Below are 21,943 nucleotides of genomic sequence, written 5' to 3' on the forward strand. Positions count from 1 at the left end.
CAGGCACTTGGAAACAGTTAAGAAGAGAGAAACAGATCTGCCAGGAGGGAGTGTGGCACTGGAGCCGGTGGTTTATTTTCATGCCTCCCTACACAGCGATGCAGAAGGCTCTCCTACAATGGGGACGGAGGTAACAGCGGGGGGAGCAGGGTTGGTGCTGGGGTGAGGGTGTCAAGGTTAAATGGGGGACGGACTCCTCCAGCACCAAGTTGGCAAGCCTTTCCACTGATCCTCACTGATGTGCTCTGGACCTGGGCCCTTCCCAAATAACGGGCAGCAGCAGGGTAGCACCTACTGTAGCCTGAGGGCATGGCCTTGCCCTGGGGGCAGGGTGTCCTCTTTGCATGTTGGACGAAGGGGACAGTGGTCTTTGTGCTCTTGGCATAGCCTTGGAAAGGTGAACACCACAAACTCGCTGTCTGCTCGAGTGCGGCGCCGAGAGCGCAGCGTGGGCAGGCCTGTGGGTATGCCTACGTGAGCGTGAGTTGCGTGTGAGGTCCCCTGTGAGCGTGGCTGTGGGTGGACATCTTGTGCAAGCCCACCTGGCCAGGAGGAGCCTTCTGTCATGCTCTGGTGAGGTGGCTTTGAGTCACGAGGAGCTGTGTTTTTACTCACCCTGTGCTTCAGAAGCCAAGCTGAGACCTTCTGCATGCCATGTCAGGCACCAGGCACCTTGATGAGGGCAGACACTCTTGGTCTGGGGAAGGAAAGGTCAATACAGGCACCTGGAGGAAAAGTGACCCGACAGACCAGGTTACTGGCAGGGCCATGAAGAGAGGCCAGATTGCTTCAGACTTCCTCCACTGTGTCCCCTATATGCCCGTGCTTGGGACAATAACTCACTCTTCCCAGTTTGAGGGACACTGCTACTGTGGTGGCGAGTTAAGAAGTGACCTGAATGCATGCCCTGCCATCCCCTCCTGGCTCTTTAGCTCTGTCCATAAAAAATTGTGGTGTTTGCAGCTGCGTGGCAGCAGGAGCGGATGGGGCAGTGACCACGGGAGTGCTGCATGTGTGCTATGCAGAGACTCATTTTTCTTGGGGAAAAAAGCAGATGCAACTGTTGAAGCCAAAGTGTGCAAAGAGAAGGGTTAGTCACTCTGCAAGTGTCAGGGGCTCGCAGAGGAAAAAGCAGGAGTTTGCTGACTAATGCCGATGATGTTCAAGGAGTAAATGAGAAATACAGAGGGAAAACCCTCTGTTTCTGAATTTGGAAGGGAAAAAAAAAAGAGGGGGGGGGGAGATGAAAGGAAGATGTACAGAGTTACTAATCAGCCTTCAAAGTCTCTGACCTATATCTCCTGCCTTTCCCTGGAGCCATTCTTGAAATGAAAAATTAATAGAGAACAACCAGGTTTTACCTCCAGGGTACCCTTTCAGGCTGCCACGTACTGCAGGCTGAGACCAGTGGATAGGACTTCGGTGTCCCTCAGCACGATCCAGAAAGTGGCGTGGTCTCAGTCCAGGGTGTTGTGAGGACATCCAGAGAGACTGAAAGCATGAAGGTAATCTCCTCTCCGGGAAGGATGGTCTCTAGCTTCAGATGGTTGGGAAAAGAATGTTGAGCTGCACGCTAGGTTAAAGTAGACTAGTAAAGAAGGATAGTCCTTGAAGTTACAGTAACTTTATCAGGGGAAATGGAGGTGAGAAGGAGAAAAAAAAGTATATCAGGTCATTAGCCCTCTGAGGGCCAAGTTCATTGTGTCTGCAGAATATTCCTCCCCCTCTTCCCATTTTTAACTTTTTAATGAGGAAAGAGAATCCTTATTTAAGAAGCTAAAACCTAGAGCTGTGGGTCAGGAGGTTTCATTTCCCAGTCCTGCTGCTGCCTTGCTCTTTAAGCTTGAGCAAGTCACTTTACTTTCTTCTTTGTCTCTATAGGATGTGGATTGTGATAGCCTTTGCAAAGTATTTTCAAACCTGTAGAGGAAAGGAAGGGCTGTGTTTTCCAAGGTGACCAGGGCCTGGGCATCGCAACAACAGCCGTGTATGGTGCAGGAGGAGGAGGGCTGATGCTGGGGGATTTCTGCCCGCGCTGGAATAGGCTCTGTGCGTGTGCAGCACTCCCATGGCTTTGGGCACTGTCAGATTCACCCTCCCCCATGGCATGAGAGGGATTGGACCATGCAGCCATGGAGTGCCACGAGAAGAGGTGCTGTCAGCCACCGTGGCATCAAGGCTAGTTTAGCTGTGAGGGGGTCTGAGCATATACAAAAATCTGGTCCTTTACCATTTTCTTGTGTTGGATGACCTCAGTTTAGATGCCCAAGATCACTAGCAATATTTAATATATAGGTCTGGATGCATCCTGTTGTCTTTGTTGTGCTCCTTCAGAGCCTTGCTCCTTAGATGTTTGCAAGATACCTTACTTGCTGCTATCTTTTGTGATAAATATCCTCCATAACCCTGAAGGGCCAGAAGCTGAGCTATGCGAGCTGTCTCTGCATGGACTTCTGCCTCTCCAACATGAGGATGCCTTATGCAGCTTGAGAAACTAGGTTATATAGCAGCTTTAATGGGGCTTTTTCCAGACACTGATTGACCTGATTCCTCAGACCAGCTGTTTTATTTATTAAGCAAAAAAGGAGAAAAAGAATGCATCTCCTACATAAATTTGATTCATTGTGGAGAATGTTTAAACTTCTTTTTTTTTCATGAATTGATGTAACACTCTTACTTCATATTGATTTTGGAGATATTAATTTATACACTAGGAATTAGGAAGATTTGCCTCTTCATCTAATCCTGTTTCTAGAGAGAGATTTACTTAATGTGCAGTGTAATTTGTCTAATGTGCAACTTTGTATGTAGAGTGTACCCAGATCCAGCAGAAACAGTGGGTATAATAAAAGAGAGCACTGTAGTGGAGTGCTGTAAATCCCTCTGTAATTAAAAATACTAAATTAGTCAATGTTAGCATAGTCAGGAGACATTGCTAGCTGAAAAGCAGGGATATATGGCAAGAGTTTTCAGTGCAGGACGGGGAAACTGGGTCTGTGTTCATCTCTGTGTGCCTGTGGTATGTGTCTAGGGGAGGGATGGTTTATAATATCTTTTGCCAGGAATACAGTTTGGGTGGCAAAGAGGAATTATTGGGAGTTATCCCAGGGTTGTCCTTGCATGTTCCTGAGGTGATGGAGGAACCAATTCTCCTGCCAGCTCCCACACTGTCTCACTGTTTTCACCCCCCACCCCGAGTCCTATGTGTGCTTGGTGGACAGTTGCAAGGCTGGATTTTACACTTCTACAAAAATGTCTCTAAAAATACTTTATTGCTCTTAAGAAGGCTGGCACCAGTGATTGGTTGATTTATTCCCCCTCACCTCCATATGTCTGTCTGTATGTCTGTCCGTCTGTCTTTCCTGGTGTTAACACAGATGAATCACTGACTGAAATTTTCATATGGGCCTTTTTTCAGGATTTGGTGAATCTCCCTGTAAATAATCAGGGGAAATATCAGTTTATACCAATGTAAGATTCACTACCTCTGAGTACTGTCCATCTGCCTGTCCTATATCCAGCTTATGACCAGTGCTGCCTGCAGTGCCTGACACTTCATTTGCTTTCTCTTTTGGAGAGAACAGGAGGAAAGGTGGGGCTTATGCTCTAAGCAGAAGTTGCTATTTGGAACTGAGTAACAAAACTTTGTTGTGCATTAAGATTAAAAATAAATTAATCTTGTTTATCTGAACAAAACCAGGATATGAAATAAAGCTTTACTTGCAGTTTGCATTTAAGTTTGACTTGATTCTGTTAGTGTAACATCTGGCCGGTGTGGTTTCTTCAACAGCTGGATAATATCATCCAAGACAAAGGTGACCTACTGTTGAGGCCATCCAACAGCTTCCCCATTTTAAGACCCTCTTTTTGGTTTTTCACAATTATACAAAACTCTGGGCAAAAATTTTCCATCTCAGCTACCTGCCTCAGAATGTATATTTAGAAAACAGCTTTTTTATACCTCCGTTGAATTGTTTGATGCATGTTGAATATAACAGATTTACAAAGAAACGAGAAAGCAAGCCCCCACTTTAACAACCCAATACAATTTGCATGGTATATATGTAGGAGGCACCACTTCTGCTGTCTACAAGAACATCAGCCCAAATGTGGTCAAGTTTTAAGCCTTAAAAAAACCAGTTGCCACCACATCCTCAACAGACAAAACAGATCTCTGAAGGATTTGGACCTAAGAGTTTCAATTAGACATTTAAAATTAGTGGAAGCTTTTCATAATATCTCTGTGCCTCAATTCCCTGCCCATGACATATGGATAATACAGTGTCTTACTTTATGAGGACATTGTGAAAATACATTCCTTTATGTTTGTGAAACATTCAGTTACTCTGATGATGCATACTGTAGGAAAGCCCATGAGTAAATTACTAATTTTGTCTGCTGAGCAGAGTGTGGCAGGTACCTAGTAAACAAGGCTTGGGGCCACACCTCAAAGAGTGAAGATGAAATAGTGACTAGTTGCTTGCTAGGTGAGCACCATGTATCCTGCTGTACTGGGTGAGGCCAAGGTCCTGTAGAAAAATAGCCTGTGATTATGTGATTAACAGCTCTGCCACAGTAGACGGGCAAGAAAAAGGGCTGGAGGAAGGTTGCATAGGCAATCATAAAGCTGAGGTTTCCTAAGCCTTGTGTTCTTAATTTGCAACTTTAAACAGTCTTGCTTTCACCTTTTTCTGGTTTTTGTGTAGTTGTCTATTATGTGGAGTGGGCATGAGGAACAATAAACAGCCATTGCTCCTGGAAGAAGAAACAGGATAATGCCTGGTGCCATCGGTCATCAGAGAAGAAAATTCTTGGTGAAGCCTTGAATCCAGGCATTGCATTTCGGAGCAAGTATGACCCTTGAGATAGAGGGAAGTCAGGGATGGAGAAAAAAAGCAAACAAGCCAAGGTGCCTGTTTTTCCCTTATGGCAGCTGTTTGGTTTATTTCTATTTATTTATTTCTATATAAGATATATATATTATATAGAAATAAATCAAAATGTTTATTTTTATTTATTTATTTCTATAATAATGCTGCGTACCATTAAGCAGCAATGCCACAAACCAACAGACTTGCAAGTTATTTCAAAGAAGAACAAGATCATCCCGTTGCTTTTTGCTGTGGGTCTTGTGGGAAGGCTTTTCCTGATTTTACTCTGGTTGCTCCCTCTCCCGGGTTCTGCCCTGTGGAAATCCTAAGCAGTACATGCATGAGACTGTCATATTTAAACTTGGGAAAATAATCCAGCCCAGACTCACAGGCAGAATCACCCTGAAATCCCTCTGATTTTGTTCACTTCCTTATATTTTGGTTTTCTACCTATATGTGTTTCCTCAGGTAGAAGGAAGTTGTGCTGCCCGCAGCCCGTTACTAGTTCAGAGTTGTATGTGGGCAGTAGCATGGGAGGAGGAGGCTCTGGTTGAATGTTTGAAGTAGAAACTGTGATCATGCCACCAATGAGCAAGTTACTGGATGGCTGGGATGCATGCTTCAGCAGAAGTTTGCCCATGTCACAGTATTATCAGCCGTTTCTTCTGCAGTAACTTAGTATGGGAGTAAGGGTTACAGTTCAGCAGGGGAACACACTGAGCTGTACAAGTTGAGGAAACTTGCTCATTCTCTGCCTACATTATGAGTCAAACCAAGATGCACATTTTCTTCAAATCCCTAAACCCTAAAGCCCATGCACAAGAGCCTCTTCTTGATGTGGTTTTCATAATTGATGTTTGGCTGTTTCACAGTTGCTTTTCCCCATGGAGTTTCTCTTAAAAATGCCCTATATTTCTTTTTAATTTTGACTGTGCATGGCAAGTTTATATTTCAGAAAAGAAATTCAAGCATCATTTTTTGTAAAGCTAGGATGCCATTAGGGTACTTTGGGGAGGGTACTGCTTATTATTTGTGGTGTCCCCTGAGAAGCTGGTAAGTGAAGTCCTACCAATATTTCTTCTTCTTCTGCATGTGAATTTTCAGAAAGGTTTGTTAAGACAGACACTGGTCTACCAGCACTGGCTGGTTATTACAGTTGTTCAAGCATTAGGCAATTGTGTTTTAGCAAGCAACAATAGTTTCTCTTTCTTTTTTTTTGTTTCGTTTTCTTTTAATAGCAATGCCTTTCACATTCCCTGCTACTTGACTCCTCCAAAAGTAGGCATGCCTTTTAACTGGCAGCTCTCAGTATGTAACTCCGAGCTGAGCTATCTCAGCCCTGTCAAAACTCTGTAGAAGAAGCTGGGTCCTGCTTCAGCCAAGGGCCCTGTGAGGGAGGAATGAGGGGCCTGTCATCCCTTGGTCTTGCTTCATGCAGTGTGTGCCTGCACACAGGGCAACCATTGGTGTGGGCGTCTTTGGTCACCTCCGGGTTGTACCTAGGCTTAGTGTGGATCACCACCAGTGTCCTGTCTCCCATAACCCTAGCGAGGGAAACATGGAGTTGCTCTGGAGCAGGGATTTTGGAGGAAAGGTGCTGTTACCATGGGAGGTGCTCATGTCCTCTGAAAGATGGCGTTGAGCCACGCATGTGAAGGGCTCAGATGTGGCCTGGCTAGGAGTCCACTGCGATGCATCAGTCTGTTGCCCCAACGTCTGGTTTCACACCCAAACTGCTGGGTGTTGACTTTGTCGTGGAGTGCTACTTTTTAAATAACCCTTACTGAGGGGTGGAAAGTGTCTAACCCCTGAAGTGCCTGCATCCTCCCTCCTGCTCCCCTCCGCAGAGCTCCTGAGGTGCCACAGCTTGAAGATATCCTGGGTGGCAGAAGGCGAGGTAGTGAATATAACGCCCCCCTCTGAAGATCTGGTATGTGTTAGGACATGGGATGCGTTACTCCATTTCTGACCTCTGAAAATGACCTCATTTTCATTTCTGACCTCATGAAAACCTACTCTTTGCCCCTTTGCCTGCCAGCCAGCCCCGTTCTGAGTTAGACCACATAAGACAGGGTAGACGGGATCACCTTTCTTTCAAAAAAAGAATACAAGGCAGTACCAGTGCTTGTTTTAATTTATTCCTGCTCCTGGGTGTAATTATAACCTCTGGGTTTCAGTGTAAAGGTGGAAGGGGATGTGATTGAATGGGGTTAACTTTTTTTTCAAATTGCATTAATACGTGACTTATATGAAAAACAACCACCCTCACACAGGAATGCAGGCAGTATTTGCAAGCTGCCTGTGGATTTATGAAGCGTTTGGAAACACACCGTACATTATTTCCTGAGACGTGTTTCTTGCACAGCAATGATGTTTGCTTATTCTGGGACAATGATGAGACATGAAGGTATTAAAAACAAAATTTTAAAAAGGATAGAAAATGTTTATTTCAAAAGCTAATAAGGGCCCCATTTCTTAAGAGAAACAAAATGACAAACCTCTCAGTACCTAGTTGGGACTTTGAGAGATCTGCCTAGAGAAAACTATTTATCATATACTTACATATACTGCTTTTTAAATTTTTTCCCTCTTTTCTGTGAAGGCTGTTTACACCAGAACAATATCTTTAGTTCTGGAGTTCATCTGCTCCTGCTGCTCCTTCTCCAACTGAAGTCACAATGCTCAGTACATCATCGTTAGCAATGGTGACAACATGGTGTTACTGAGACCAGGTTTTACTCCAGTTGGAGACCGCGCAGCAGCAGCAGACAAATTCTGCTGAGAGCAGAGAGCATGTTTGACTGTTCATATTGCTGATCTTGAAGAAAGAAGGGAAGGAAAAATATCAAGAAGGGAAGGAAAAATGTTAAGAAATCCAGGAAAAAAAAAGCGGAATACTCGTGCAGGTCTTCTGAGATTGTGCAACTTCGCAAGTGGGCATGGGTGCTGGAGACTTTACTTTCCACGGATTTCCTTTTCAAATTGGTTAACAGCAGACCAAATACTTAACTGGTAGAAAATTACTTACTTTTAAAAAAGGGAGAGTAGGAGAGAGGGGTTTAATTTAGATACAGATATGACTCGGATACCTGAACTGTGACCACAAGTTTTGTGGGTTTTTTTGATTTTTTTTTCTTCGCAACCCCCCTTGCAGAAGACAAGGGAAGATGACTAATGCCCTGATCCTGCTAATGCTTACACATGTGGTTAGCTTTCAATGCATGAGTTGTCCTGCTGAAGTCAGTTAAGACAATTCATGTGCTTAAACTCAGACACAGGCCCACGTGCCCGTAGCATGAGGGTCTAGCCAGCTGCCCTAGGGAAACAGTCAAATAATGAATTTATAGAATGTTTTCTAATGCAGACATTGTCTTGACCTGGAAAAGATGAAATCCTCCAGGAAAAGCAAACTGGGCTTACGCCTTTCCCCTTTGCTTTTATCTGCCTGATTCATCTCTTGGGTCACAGGCTCGCAGTTACTGGTTAGAAGGTAAGGCATGTCTGCTAGTGCTTGAGGGACTGTGAGCTAAGAGGTGACACAGTGAGATCATTAAAGAGCAGGGGAAAAACAGTGGTAAAATGGTCAATATCCCCATTGACCATATCACAGTAATACAAGTGAAAAGTATATGTACATGTAAAGTCTAGTTATTTGTGGCAGGTTTGCTGTTGAAAGGGTATGTCCTGGTGGCCCACAAGCATGGATGGAGTAGCCATCTCATTTACTCTGAAGGCCGACCCAAAGAGTAAAGGCAGCATGGTAACCCCTAGATGCTTTTGTAGCATTATTTCCATGCTTCAGTCTCATGGCAGCACTAAGGACGCCAGGAGGACCTTGAGCAGAAAAAGACATTGCTGTTTCCCCAAGATAACTTCCCTGCTGGTGTGAGAGGAGTAGCACCTCCAGCTGGCTAAGTCCACTCAGAGATGTGTTTTCCAAAAGACCCTGAGCATCCTCTGGAGTCTCATCCCTCAGTGATTGATGAGCAGCCTCTGCTACAAGTGTTTTCTCTCACTTCCAGTATCCTGGGCAACCCAGGCATGTGCTTGGTTAGGGTCCAGGTTCCCTGTGAGATGAGGCTGAGTGTTACTCCTGCTTTCCCCTGGCTTCCTGCTACAGCCATGCTGAAGTATTTCTGAAGTGTAACAGATCAGGAGGGCATATATTTTTCAGGCAAGCCTTGTAGCAGAACTACTGGCAGCCTGAAGAGAGTGGCCATTTACCTACATATGGGATTTGGGATGTCTTAGGATTTTTTGTTTGTTTGTTTGTTTTTTTATCAGGGCTGCACACGCTGTGTTGCTGTTGTGGCAATCCATATGATTCATGTCTTGCACAGTCTGACAAGTTTATTGTAGCTTGCATGTGCTGAGCTGCACGCGGCGGTTGCTGCACTGCTCATGGTTAGTACCAGGACAGCCCGTGGTGCTGGTGCTGGGTTGTGAGCAAGTGCCAGGACCCAAAGGGTGCCACATGTGAGAGGGCCACTCAAATGAGGTCTCTGCATTGACTTTGGGAAGTGGAGAGGACATGAGAACACTTGCTTGGGCTTTATCTTTTTAAAACTTCTCCAGGAATAGCATTTTCTTTGGAGCAGGCAGAGCAGAAAGCATGAGGGGGCAGAGAAAAAAGTGGGAGGGTCAGTTCTGGGGTCTATGGGTGCTGCCAGGATCCAGTTTCATATTTCTGTCTCTGCAGAGCATGGAGTCAGTTATGATTTCATTTGAACAGCTTGGAGTCTCTACCACTGAGCCTTTAAAATACTAGATGTCCAGTTACACCTGCTTCTCTTTGACATCCATCTTCCCTAAGGCTCGAATGTTACTCTGGTTTGTCGGGTTCTTCATTCACTGATGCTGTCCTGAACCTCTCAGCTCTTCCCTTTTTTTTTTTTTTTTTTTTTTAAATATTTTTTTGCAAAGTTGAGAGGAAGTGCAGAGGGCTGGGAGCAGAGGCACAGCAAGGTGAATGCATCGTTTCCTTGCTGAAACCCAGGGATCAGCTGGAGGTAAGGACCAAGACTAAACAAGAGTGACATCATTAGTTGGGAAATTTAGTGCAGTTTCATGAAAACCTGTTTGGTGCCATCTTGCATGCAGTCACTCAGTGCCATTTGCTGCTGCTTGGGGCAAGTGAGAGGAGTGTGGTTGGGAGCCCCAAGCCAGCAGGTTTGCTGGTTGAGCCACAGAGGGACCTGCACTGTTGATCTGCCCCACACGCTGTCCCCATAACTGCCCACTGCTTTGGAGTCCCCCACACTTGGCTTGGCAGTAGCTTGTGGCACAAAGTTCGCAGCACAGTGATGAGCTGTGCAGAGATGGGTTTCCCTGAGCAGCTGTGCAATGTGACCCTGTCCTCGCAAGTCGGTGTTGCTCTTCCATGACAGCACAAGGAGAATGGGTGTTTACCCTAGAGAGCTACTGACTGTTCATTTTGCTTTAGAGCTCCATCTCCCTTTTACTTGTCTCCTTTGTGAATATTTCCATAATAGTTAATATTAGATCTTTCTGTGGCTGTTGGTGGTTTTATTACTCAGCTACATCTTGTCCTCTATTTTCACCAGATTTCTGTAAAGGGAGATACAGATCAAGGTGAGCTTTGTGTTGTGGGATATTGATTTTGTAGGTGCCTGTATAAATACATGTTTTCATGCCTGTGACGTAACGTTTGTAGGACTGAGGTCCCACTTGGCACTTTTAGCCTGTTCAGGTTTGTCAGCGATGTGCCTGATGGTGTGTGCTGATCAGCAGCAGGTTTGGAAGGGCTGGGCAGCTGGGCAGGATGAGCATCACAACCAATTGCAAGGTTGTGGTGCCCTGACCAAGTGATGTGTGGGGCAAGGGAGCTTGCACTGCATCTGCTCACAGCGTGCCCAGCTCCTCAGGACAGGTCTAACAGTCCCCCACTGTCCTGAATTCACTCGCTAAACTTTTGTAATCACCATCAAAAACCTGTTAAGTAAATGTTTTCTGTGCCCAAAAGCAATTGCCCCACTTCCTTTTGTTCTGAATAGACATAAAAATGAAATATGGACCTGTGTTCTTAAAAGATCATAGTTATTTGGTCCTGAGGGAGATTGCATATCGAAACAGGTTTTGTTAAGATTTGATGATACTCTAAAGAAATAGAATGAATTGGGACTTTGTTTCATGAAAGTTTGAAAATCAGTGAGAAATAGCCTGTGAACTGGAAGATGGAGATGGCCATTTCTGAGATAAGGAACTCCCTTTTTCTTATTGCGACTGGGATGGAGAAACTGAGTGGATAAGGGCTTTGTATCAGATGCAGAACCAGTGGGGTCAGCACTTGTTTTGCATTGTATTAGTTTCGTTTAAGGCTGCCTTCTGTCTGGCTTAAAATAATGGTTCATAGTGGCAGTGGTCTCCAACTCTTTCTGCCTAATGCATGGTTGGTTGCTAGGAGGGCTGCTGTCATCCATGTTTTAGCGTGGATGTGATGACCAATTTTGCATCGCTTTCCAAGCTTTGGCTGGATGACTCAGCTGGTCCTCTGGTGACTCATTTCAGTCTCCCATGAGCCCAGGAAGGACTGAAGAGGGAAGCGTGGCTATTTTCAGGTATGAAAAATGACCAAACTCAAGGAGTATATCCACAAAGGAGTACTGCAAACATCGAATTTAATTGGGTATTTATGCAGGGTATAAACTTGCCCCTTTCCACTGAAATTCTTTCCCCAGTTACTGTACTTCTGCAGAATCTAATTTCCATTCCCACTCTTCATCCATATGGATGTTGGAAAGCTCTCTTTAAGTTTTGAGTGCTTATGGACTGATGAAAGTTCACAGGACTTTCGGTACCAAATTCCCGTAACTGTTTTTGGTTTTGTTTTCTTGGCAGTTTCCCCCCCTTCTTACCATTTACTGGGATTCTCACAATTCTAGCAACAACCATAGACCCACCCCAGGCTGTTTTTCTCCCTAGTCAGTCCTATGTTAGACAAAGCGAAGGTGTCCAGTGTTCTCCTAGACCTATTGAAAGCTCTTGTGATTTGACCACAAGTTGTTACTAATTTGTTTTTTCTGGATCCTGCAGAAACAGTAGTGTTTGCTCCTTGTGAGAAAATCATACAGAGCTTATTTTCCCAAAAACTCTTCTTTCCCTGTGACTCAGACTTCCTGTTCATCATTAGTCAAAATGCATAGATGTGGCTGTGGACAGCTTTGCTGCAATATCACCAGCACACTGATAATTCTGAACTCCTTGTCCTACTGCATCTAGGCTTAATCTTAATTTCATTGCTGTAGGAAAAGGAGAGTCAAGTGTTCTGGGTTGAAAGGACACGGCTGCAAAACAGTTGTAATAGTGCCAAAAGATGCTTATGGAAGAGATGGGGCAAGTGGCTGCATGCTGCTGGAAGTGCATTGCTACATGTCAGTTCACAAGCGTAGGGTCATGGATGAGAAGGAGGCCTGACAGCCCCTTTAGCTAGTTTGTCGTCTGTAGCCAGCTGTCCTTTCTAATGTGGATTTTTGATTCTGTAGGTTTGGTTTCAGCAGTTGTCTGCACCCATGGGTGCTGCACAGCAGTTTCTGCTAGCAGAGTGAGTGCGGTCATACAAGGCGTGAGGTGTGCTCAGGTGCCCGTGTCTCTGCAGGGTGCTGTTCAGGGTCTCGAAAGCACTGAGCAGTCTGGAACAGTCACACCAAGGGTTGTCTTTAGTTGTACACCCCACCAGAGCTAACACCTGCTTGCTTTTTCTTGGTTGAAGGGGAGTGTGTATGCCCAGTCTGGCTGTGGAGCTCTCTCCGCCCAGAGCCTGCTTTTGAAGCTCAATCCCCCTTTCTACCCCATCACAGTGGTAGCATGCCTCAGGCTGCACTACAGAAGGCATTTGGCATGTACTGTATCGGATCTCCAGGTTCAGCTACACTCATGTCACACTCTAGTCTTGCCAGTGCAAGAAGCCCAGCAGCCACGGCATTAAGCACTGTAGAGCTGAGTAAATAAATATGTCAATAAATAATCATATCCTGCACAAAACAGAAACCTGGGGGACATACTGGTGGTAGCCAGGGAGCTCTGCTGGTACAGGTGCAGATATTTCTTTCTCTTAATGAATTCTCTTGCTCTGATTTCTTTTCTTTTAGAGCTTTGAGAGGGAGTAGGCACTTATTGGTGTCCCTGAGCTTCTTCACAGCACACAGGGACGTTATACCCTTCTTCCTCAAGTAGATATCCATTCCTGAGCTCCTGGATGTTTACCCTTGAAGGCTTTGAAATCCTTCATGTAGTTTATCTCCATGCTTAAATCAGGTTTTCTTTCTGTGTTAGCAATAGCTTCCTGCATCACCTAGGTTGTCCATCCTTGCCCAAACAGGTGGCTTCTCTGCATGCTGAACTGGCCTCTGTCCTATTAGACCTTGCTTAAAAAGAAAGTTAGTGTGAAGACAGTGGGAAGTAAGGCACATACTGCCAGCCCTCAGCCCCAGCAGCCAGCCAGCAGGGCAGCGGGGAGGTGTCCAGAGGCACTTCTGTGGGATCACATCAGGCAGCATCACTCATTTCTTTTGGAGAAGAGATTAATTGCCTTTGTGGGTCATTTGAAAGCGCTCATATGTCTGTATGTGCCCAAGTGGGATCGTGTGTTTCATGTGAGAGGCGTCAGTACCACTTTAAATACAGCGAAGCCAGTGATTCGAGGCACGGCAGTTAACAGATACACCCTAACACAAAATATTCTTGTGGAGATTTCAGCAGCTCTCTCTGAGCATCTCGCCACTTTTGAGGGAAAGGGAATCGAGAAACAGTTAAGTGGCAGTTTTCTACAGGGTTACTCTTCTCAGGCTCAGACTGTGAATTAAAGAGATGATTGAAGGGGGTTTTTGGAGGAGAAATGAGTCCGCATCCAAAACTGCAACTCCGTGTATCCCCAGCAGTGTTTGTTTCGGGCTGGGTGGCTCAGTCATGCTGTGCCCGTTCTGGTCCTGAGCTGTACTCATGGCCCCAGTCCGTTTAATTTCTGGTTTTATAGTATTAATTTAGATTGCAAACAAACGCCATGGGTGACAACAGAAAAGGTTTCTGACTGTTTGGCCATCACTTTGGAGATGTTTTCCTGGCCCTGAGTGATGAGGAAGATAATTTCTGGAAGAAAGGCTGAAAAATTCATGCTCCGGACATGTGTTTCCTTGAGAACTGAAGGGCTTTTCCTTCTGCAGGTGTGTGTTCGTGTGCCTGTATGAGGACAGGTTATTTACAGAATTGCTTTAACTACTTAAAGTGCAGGTCAGATGATTAACCTGCACTATCCTTTCCCTTAGTTTCCTAAAACACCCCATAGCACTCGATACGTGAGAGTGCTGTAAATCCTGCCTTTGGATTTCATTCTTATTTGAAAGAGAGATGCTGCTACAGAAGGGAGGAGATAGAGTTAACACTGGCTTTGGGATAGTTGGGAGGTCATCAAATCAGTCTACCTCAATTTTCTGCTTTGGCAGAGTCCTGTGCCCAAATTCCCCACCTTTCTTCTTGCACCTTCGTCTTCCTTTGCAGCCCAAATCCTGTGTATTTCATCCAGACCTCAGCAAGGGCTTATTTCTCTCCAACAAGTCCGTATCCTGACGGCAATGAAATGGAGGGAGGGACTTCGCGAACAGGCAAACTGACCTTTTCAGCCCAGCTAGTGCTTGATCCGAGTTTCACATTTCGTAAACAAAGCAAGGGCTGAATGTCATGCAGTGGCCTCTTTGCAAATGAAACACTTATGAAAAAATCCTGTGGGAGTGAGAGCCTCAGCCTGAGCCTTGCCCATGTCCTGCCTTCACAAGTAGGGTTGCTTCTAACGTGTGAGGTATGCGAGGTGCCAGCCATTGCCTGTGGTTTCACCACACTTGCAGGCCAGTTGGAGTCATTGACATTGCAAAGCTAATATTTACAGCTGGAAAGTCACCTAGGTGGGGAGGCACCCATGGTGGAAGAAGTCAAAATATCCTTTTCACTAGGCAGTTGTGGAAGCCATGAGTGTGCCAGTGCTCTGTGCAATCCTGCCTGTCTGACTTCATCTTGTTCTTTTTTTCTCATCCCATCTCTGACTCCAGAGCAGACTTTCTTCTCCTTTGAGGCCCTTGGGATTACTGAGTGTTTGGTTGTAAAACTTGTTCCTGGCTTCACTGATACCCACTTTCCCAAAATGTCTTTTAACTGAGATAGTGCATAAGTTCCTTTGCGCACTCATGCAGCCCTTGAAGACTTTCAGGTGCTGCTGCTGCCTCTGTCTTCATTGTTCGTCACCTCATTTTGCTCTTGAGACTCCAGATGTCATCACAGGAGCTGATGTCTTCGCTCCTTGGCTCGGGAGGACTGTTGCTTAGTGAGGTACGTCTGGCAGGACTATCCATCTGCCTTCTCAAGCTGCAGAGACATGCCATGGGCACAGCGGACTCCCACATTTCTTACATTATGTCTGGAGAGCACTTTGACGTCTTGGTAGAGCGTTTGCAGCGTCATTTCATGATTTCTGTAGAGGTGACAGTCTTCCTGTCAGCTTTGACAGGTATGCTGAAGGGGTTTACTTACTGGGGTCTGGCTCTGTTTTGTCAAGGCTGTAGCCTATCAAATGTATTCACTTGCTGCCTTCATTTGCTTTCCACTTCAGTGACATTGAGGTGCCCTGGAGAGAAGTTTTGTACTATTCCAACTGTGCTGGGTTTTCCCCTAGGAAGGTATCTAGGGGTCACCTTCCAGTTCAGGGGAGCACGGACTTGACTGCTGGACCTTCTCACACCAAGATCTAGAAACTGATGTTAGGTCCAGTGGCTGCCGCATCTGCAGTGAAGTAATGAAACATCCTCTCATGAGGTTTATTTTAACCTGTGTTCTCAGGTGTTGCACTGTTAATTAACTATAATGTGAAGCATAAACTAGTCACATGATTTACTGAGGAAATCTGTAATATCTCTTGTCATTACCACAATTCATTTTAGTGGGAGATGGAGGTGACCCTGAAAGAATCCTTCACTGAGGTGTAATCAGGAATTTAAGTGTATATATTTGTCCCTGAGATTTCGCTTCATGTGTCTAAAACCAGGAATATGTCAGAGGAGCCCACAGCCTGTTACTCAGGCTCGTGGGCACCTGAACCCACATCAAAAGGATGAATAAGAATTGTGATGTTTCTAGGTTACAGAAGATATCTAGTAGTAGGGCTTTGTGGCTTGCAGTGGATATGGAAGAGGGGAGTTCTATAGTGGTGAGATGTGAAATTGTGGTCAGAGCTGTAAAGGAAAGGCCTGATATTGCAGGGACTTGACTCCTTTGTCTATAGAGACAAAATAAAGTAAGAGACAGCACAGGTGCTTCAAAGGGAAATCTGCGGCTGGTGATGCCTTGTATTCACTGATTCCTGTGAGTTATGTGTTTCAGATGTATAGCATGCTTATGTAAGTGGTTGTCCACATCCAAATCCAGCTTACGTGACATTGTCTAGCGACCCACCAGATGTGATGAGCATGGGTGGATGGGGCTGGAGCAGCCTAGAATGTTTCCAGGCTCTGGTGCAGGGTCTGGCCCAGGGTGGTGCTGCCTCATTTGGTTTGTGTGGGACACGCCAGGGCTCTGGGTAACCCATTTCCCGCAGAGCTGCTCATGTCAGCTCTCACCTGGGGTGGCAGGGATGCTTTCCAGAGCATACAGACACAGGCAGTGTGACTAGCAGCCCTGGCCAGCCCTTACCACCTCTCCCAGCATGTCCTGTGCCTGCAGGCAGGGGCAGTGGTGCTAGAGTCTCGGGAAAGGGGACAGGACAGACTGGGCTGGCTCAGATGAAGGTGTCCCCAGGTATTCTGGCTGTGTCCTCTTCTCCCTGGTCAGCTGAGAAGGCTCTCACTGCTCAGCAGGCAAGTTGCCCTGAATTTAAGGAGTTAAAAGGGAGAGTGAAGAAGTGAATAAGGATGGTTGGGGGGGGCAAGATAGCAGTATCCTGAGATACATGGCAAAATAATCTGCTCAGGGCATAATAGGGAACAGCTGCCTACATCCCCCCATGCCCAGGAGTACTGACTGAGGTCCTGGTTGCTAACTTTTATCTATAAAGTCAAGTCACGGTGTGGAGTATGAAATAGTAGTCAAGGTTGCATTGCTGATGCTGTAAATGCAGGAGAGAGGTGTGTAGGAGGGCAGTAGGGGTGACGGGGGGATACAGGGTGTGAAGGTGATTGTGATCAGAGCTCCCTGGCTGCTGTCTTGTAGCAGGGTATATGCTTTTTTGGGTGTGTGGGGGTTGGAAAGGTGCTTGACTTTGGTTGGTTGGTTTTGTTTATGGCTACTCTGTGCATTGGAAAGTCTTGCTTTTTCATCTGGCAGGGGGATGTGGATCAAACGTGGCAGCTTGCAGCTGTGTGAAGCCAGGTCTGGAACACTGCAGGGGACAGGCTCTGTCACATCTTTAAGAACTGCTGCGCGCTACATAAGCATTTAGGAAACTACTAATTAGGACGAGACAGTTTTACTAGCAGGACAGGAAAAGCAGAGCAGGAAGGCAGAGAGATTTTCACCTGGAATGAAGGCTCCCTTGACATCTTCTGCTCACCAGGAACAGGAAGGAGCTGAAGCTGTTGAGTTCTGATCTCCACTTTGAGGTTGTCTCCAAACATTTGGTAGCACAAGGGAAGGAATTTGTGTAGCCTCCAGGGACATAAATTTTAAGGGGGTTCCAAGAGTGCAGTGTTGCTGGGGACAATGCCTCAAAAGGGGCCACACAGAGGCCATTGTGAAGAAGGGTGCTGTGCTTGAGACATGGCTATTTTGAAGGTGCAATACGTTAGCCATACCTGTCAGGTCCCTTTTTCATTGCCTTCTTAACCCGGGCCCGTATATGAGTTTGCAGGCTTGTGCCTCTCTGGGGAGAAGTGGAAGATATTTATTTCAGGAGTGTCTTATGTGCATCATTTATATGCTGAACACATGCCATGTGCTTTCTACAGTATTTTTCAAGCAGGCACCGTCGTTTTGGTGGCAGTCAGCAAGCAGCCTCTGGTTACAGAGCACTGGCAGCTCTGCAGGTACAGCAAAAGGTCTTACCGCCTACTTAATACAGGGTAGGGGCTTGGTCTCTTGCCACCTCAAAGGCCACATTTATAAATCAGCTATGCGTAAGTGCTAGGCGTAAAACAGAAGGAAACATCAGTGACTTTCAAACGGTTCCTTCTTAGACCCCAAAGTGTATTTTTTGCCCTTTGAGGTGAGGTGGGTGAATGGGGAACTTTATCTCATTTGCTTTCCTGAAACCTGTTGGAAGTACAAGTGAGGCAGCTGTGTGGTTTGTGTTTGCATGCAGAAGAGGGCCATCTGAATTGTAAATAGCACCTGCTAAATTATTATTAAGTGAAAGCTGACGTGGGAGGAGTTCTCAGGAAAAAAAGAAGTCAGATCTTTTAATAAAAGTCATTCAGGCTGTTTTAACATTGTCCCCTGGCTGCACACTACATACTTCTGCTCATGTGGATACTATGGGGAGTTACGTGAGTCCTATCAAGGACAGGGGAGGCCCCATTAAATCCAGTTACTGTCAGTTGTGTGAGAGCTTTAAATGGCTACACTAAAATTCATTATTAAAGAAAGGAACTATGAATTTTATTTCAGGCATGGTGCCCAACCTTGATTCTGCTCCCAGCCTAGAGACTCGTTGTGCGCAGGGGTGATATAAAAATTAGAACTGCACTCTTCAGGGCTTGTACTGTTGCGGAATCCTGGGTGCAGCCTGGCTGGCTAACTGGGGCTGTGGGAGGTTGCCTGCCCCCCTGCTGAGGCAGGGACCAATCCTGAGCTCAGCCCATGTTGCCACTTGCCTTAGTCCAGAGAAAGATTTTGCTAGCGAAGGTGGAGCTGCCGAGCTGGGCTTCAGCTGAGCGGGAATGCTCAGTGGGCACAACTGCTTGTCCTGAGCATCCTCACCCCCTCTGCTTCTGGTGGAGGGCAAAATGGCAAGGAGCTGGGTGCCAGCCTCGGGCCATTCCATGCAAGGTGGCAAGGTGTCTGCTGGGATTTTCCTGCAGCAAAGGAAGGTGGCAAGAGAGGCCCAGCCTCACACAGGAGGTTTCTTGGCAGAGCTGTGAGTGGGAGTTTAAGAGGACTTTTCCCAAGTGAAACAGCCCATTTCCCATCCCTCCATGGCTTATGGCCCCTTCATCTTTCTAAGACCCCAGGAGTGAGGATGCTCCCAGGAACATGTCCACTGTCTCTGGGGGATGCTCGGGGGGTATTGCTGTCACAGGGCTCAGCTGGCATGGATTGCCCCATTACTTCAGGCTTGTGTCTCCATGGATGTCATGGCAAGCTACTGTTGGCCTATGTAATCAAAAGGCTGAAGTTACAAATCATATTACAGGCTGTAATGAGGAATTTGATTGCTGTAACAAACCATCCAACTTTTATTCACATTTATTGCTATTTCTGCTATTGCCATGGAGCAAAGATCCATTTTGAAAAAAAGAACATGCCACCAGCACAATTTGATAGTGTCCTCAGGAAATCTAGGGTAGTGTTTTTCTCACATTAACTGCACAGGTAAATTTACAATAAAAATGACTTTGCTGCAGAAGCCTTCTTTTCCCATCACCAAGCTGTCAATCAGCCTGTAATTTTTTGGTATTGGATTATGCACAATTGCTGGCCAAATTATTCTTCTTAGAACGTGTGCCCCTAAAACCTCCAATGTGAGAACATAATTTTGGATGGAAGGAAAAAGATTTCCTACTTCCTTATTTTAGGGAAATAAAAATATTTATCCTGCAATGAGATATAAGCTCTGAGGAGGGTGGAAGCAGCAGCAGAGGAGTCCAGAATCCTCCCTTTAGTCCCAAGACAGCCTGATTCCTCCACCCTCTCCATTTTTGGGGTACCAGAGTGGATCAGTGTTTGTCCCCTGTTCCTTTCCCCCTGCTGAGGCTGCCAGCAGTGTCACAGGGACAGCAAGGGGCTGGCTGTTGATGTGGGAAACCAGTCCCTAACAAGAACTCATTTCACCAAGGGGCACAGGCAGCCATCTGACGTTGACAATGTTGAGTGACTGCTGACCTTGTTTTTAGCGTCAGCTGATATCAACTGGAGCCCTGCCAATTTGCACCAGTTGAAAGTCTGTCTCTTAATGGTGGCGATTATCTTGATTTTTACAGCGGCGCTGAGAAAGTTGCAGCTGCTGCCCTTCACATCCCTGACTTTAATTTGGGGTGCCTACGTCTTCTGGTGTTATCTTTAGAGGAATGTGTGAGAAGAACCTCTCTCCTTGTTCTGCGTCAATCGTTTTTTACCCTTTTTATTTTGTATGAAGAGATATTGCTCAAGCACACTGTGGAATGAAAGCCATAAAGCTATAAATTACACCTCGGCTAGGTCCACAATATGTTACCAATTACATCTGCTTTATTATTCGCGTCCAGGGGGAAAACATACATCAAACCAACCCCACTCTCCAGGCAGGTTCAGTACTGTACTAGAAGGAACACCATGACTCTTCTTAATCAGTGGAAAAACAAACACAGTTTCGGCTCACTCACATATGATATTTGTGTCTGGGATGACAAGTTGAGTAATACTGCTGCGGTTCTCCGAGCTTGCTGCATGCCACATGCTACAGCATTCGTGGCAATATCATTGCCCCATGGAAAAGAGAGAGGAATTAAAGCACTTAGAGGGGCAGGGAGCTGGAGAGGGGGACTGAGGACCCAGTTGCAGGGACCTTGGAAATTGCTGCCAGGGAGGTTGGTGAGCGGGAGTTAATACGAATGGCAGCAAACAGCACCAGAAATCACATTAAAGCCAGGGGTCACGTCTGCAAAGGAGAGCACACTGCGGTTTGCAGGGCTTTGTTGCTAGAGCAGGGTTAGTGGGGTTTTGTGTTGTGTGTTCAGCAGGGGCGAGGGTTTCCCCACATGTCCTGATCGGGGTTTTCTTCTGCGTCTGCCCTGTCTTCATAAATTCGTCACTGTGGCAGGGGTGACAGTGGGGGTGTTGAAGCGAACTGGAGCAATTGCTTTACTGGTTACTTCTGTGTAGCTGCGTACGGTGTTTTTTGGCTAGCCACAGTGCCCCTCTCATGAGCAGTTCCTGGGCTTCGGGCTGCTGGGAATTAACTGGAAAATGGGTGTTGCGTGTGTTCAGGTGTGTTTGCTTGACCATGCTACTGAGCTTTGGAAGTGTGGAATAACATATTTTTCTATATGGGTGTCTGCATTTATGCATGCGTGTGTGTATGTGTACATATAAACTCCAGAAAATTTTCCGAAGAGCAACATAGACTAGGGGAGTGTGGGTTTCTTTTAGGAAAGGGAGGCGAGTATTAGATACTCTCAGATCTCCACATGAAGAAGTCATCCATGTGCACTGCGGAGTTTGTTGTGGTTTTGTCACTGAAGCATTCATTCAGCTTTTGACTTTTTAAAGTTGAAAACAAGTCAAGGTTATGTTTGTGCTTAATAATTCAGCAACGGTGCCAGCTCAGCATATTGTCTTTTTCTTCCCTAGTCATTCTGGTTTATTAAAAGGAAACACTGACGACAGATAGAAGGGTGAAGGAGGCTGTGCCTTTCTGCTTTAACTCCCACCGTGCGCTGACTCCTTCCCCAGGAATCCTCGCAGATTTGTGCCATTTCCAATACCTTTGCCCCAGTGGTACTATCCATACCCTGACCAGGGAAAAAAGGCAGCAAGTCAGAACTTAGATGTCTGCTTCTCTGTGGACCATGTCTTTTCTTCTGAATAGGAGTATTTTCTGTTTCAGTGGAATATTACTGAGAATCCTTCAATAAGTCTGTCTCAGTGATACTTTATTTTCACTTTGGTTATGAGGTTGTGAGGTTTTTTTTGTTTGTTTGGTGGTTGATTTTTTTAAAAAAATAAAGATGTAGAAGATCATTAACTCTTCTAGAACCAAAGAAGCTTGCAGTAAAATAGATTTTTGTCTTTTCTTAAAAAGTACAGTTATATCAGGACCTAGTTCTACCACATGCTAACTATGTTGCTTCATTAACTATGCTGTTTATTTCCAGGGGATCTGCTTTCCAGTGATGGTATTGTCACTGTGAATAAGAATAGATGAACACAGTTTTATAAATCTG

The 21,943-nt window shown here is 45.7% G+C and overlaps 1 protein-coding gene across 6 annotated transcripts in view; it reads left to right on the forward strand.

Moving 5' to 3' along the window:
• HIPK2 (homeodomain interacting protein kinase 2) overlaps positions 1-21,943 on the forward strand; it is a 133,630-nt gene that overhangs the window by 21,665 nt on the left and 90,022 nt on the right. The window lies entirely within an intron of this gene.

Source organism: Athene noctua, chromosome 3 (genome assembly GCF_965140245.1).
Source record: "Athene noctua chromosome 3, bAthNoc1.hap1.1, whole genome shotgun sequence".
Lineage (NCBI taxonomy): Eukaryota > Metazoa > Chordata > Aves > Strigiformes > Strigidae > Athene > Athene noctua.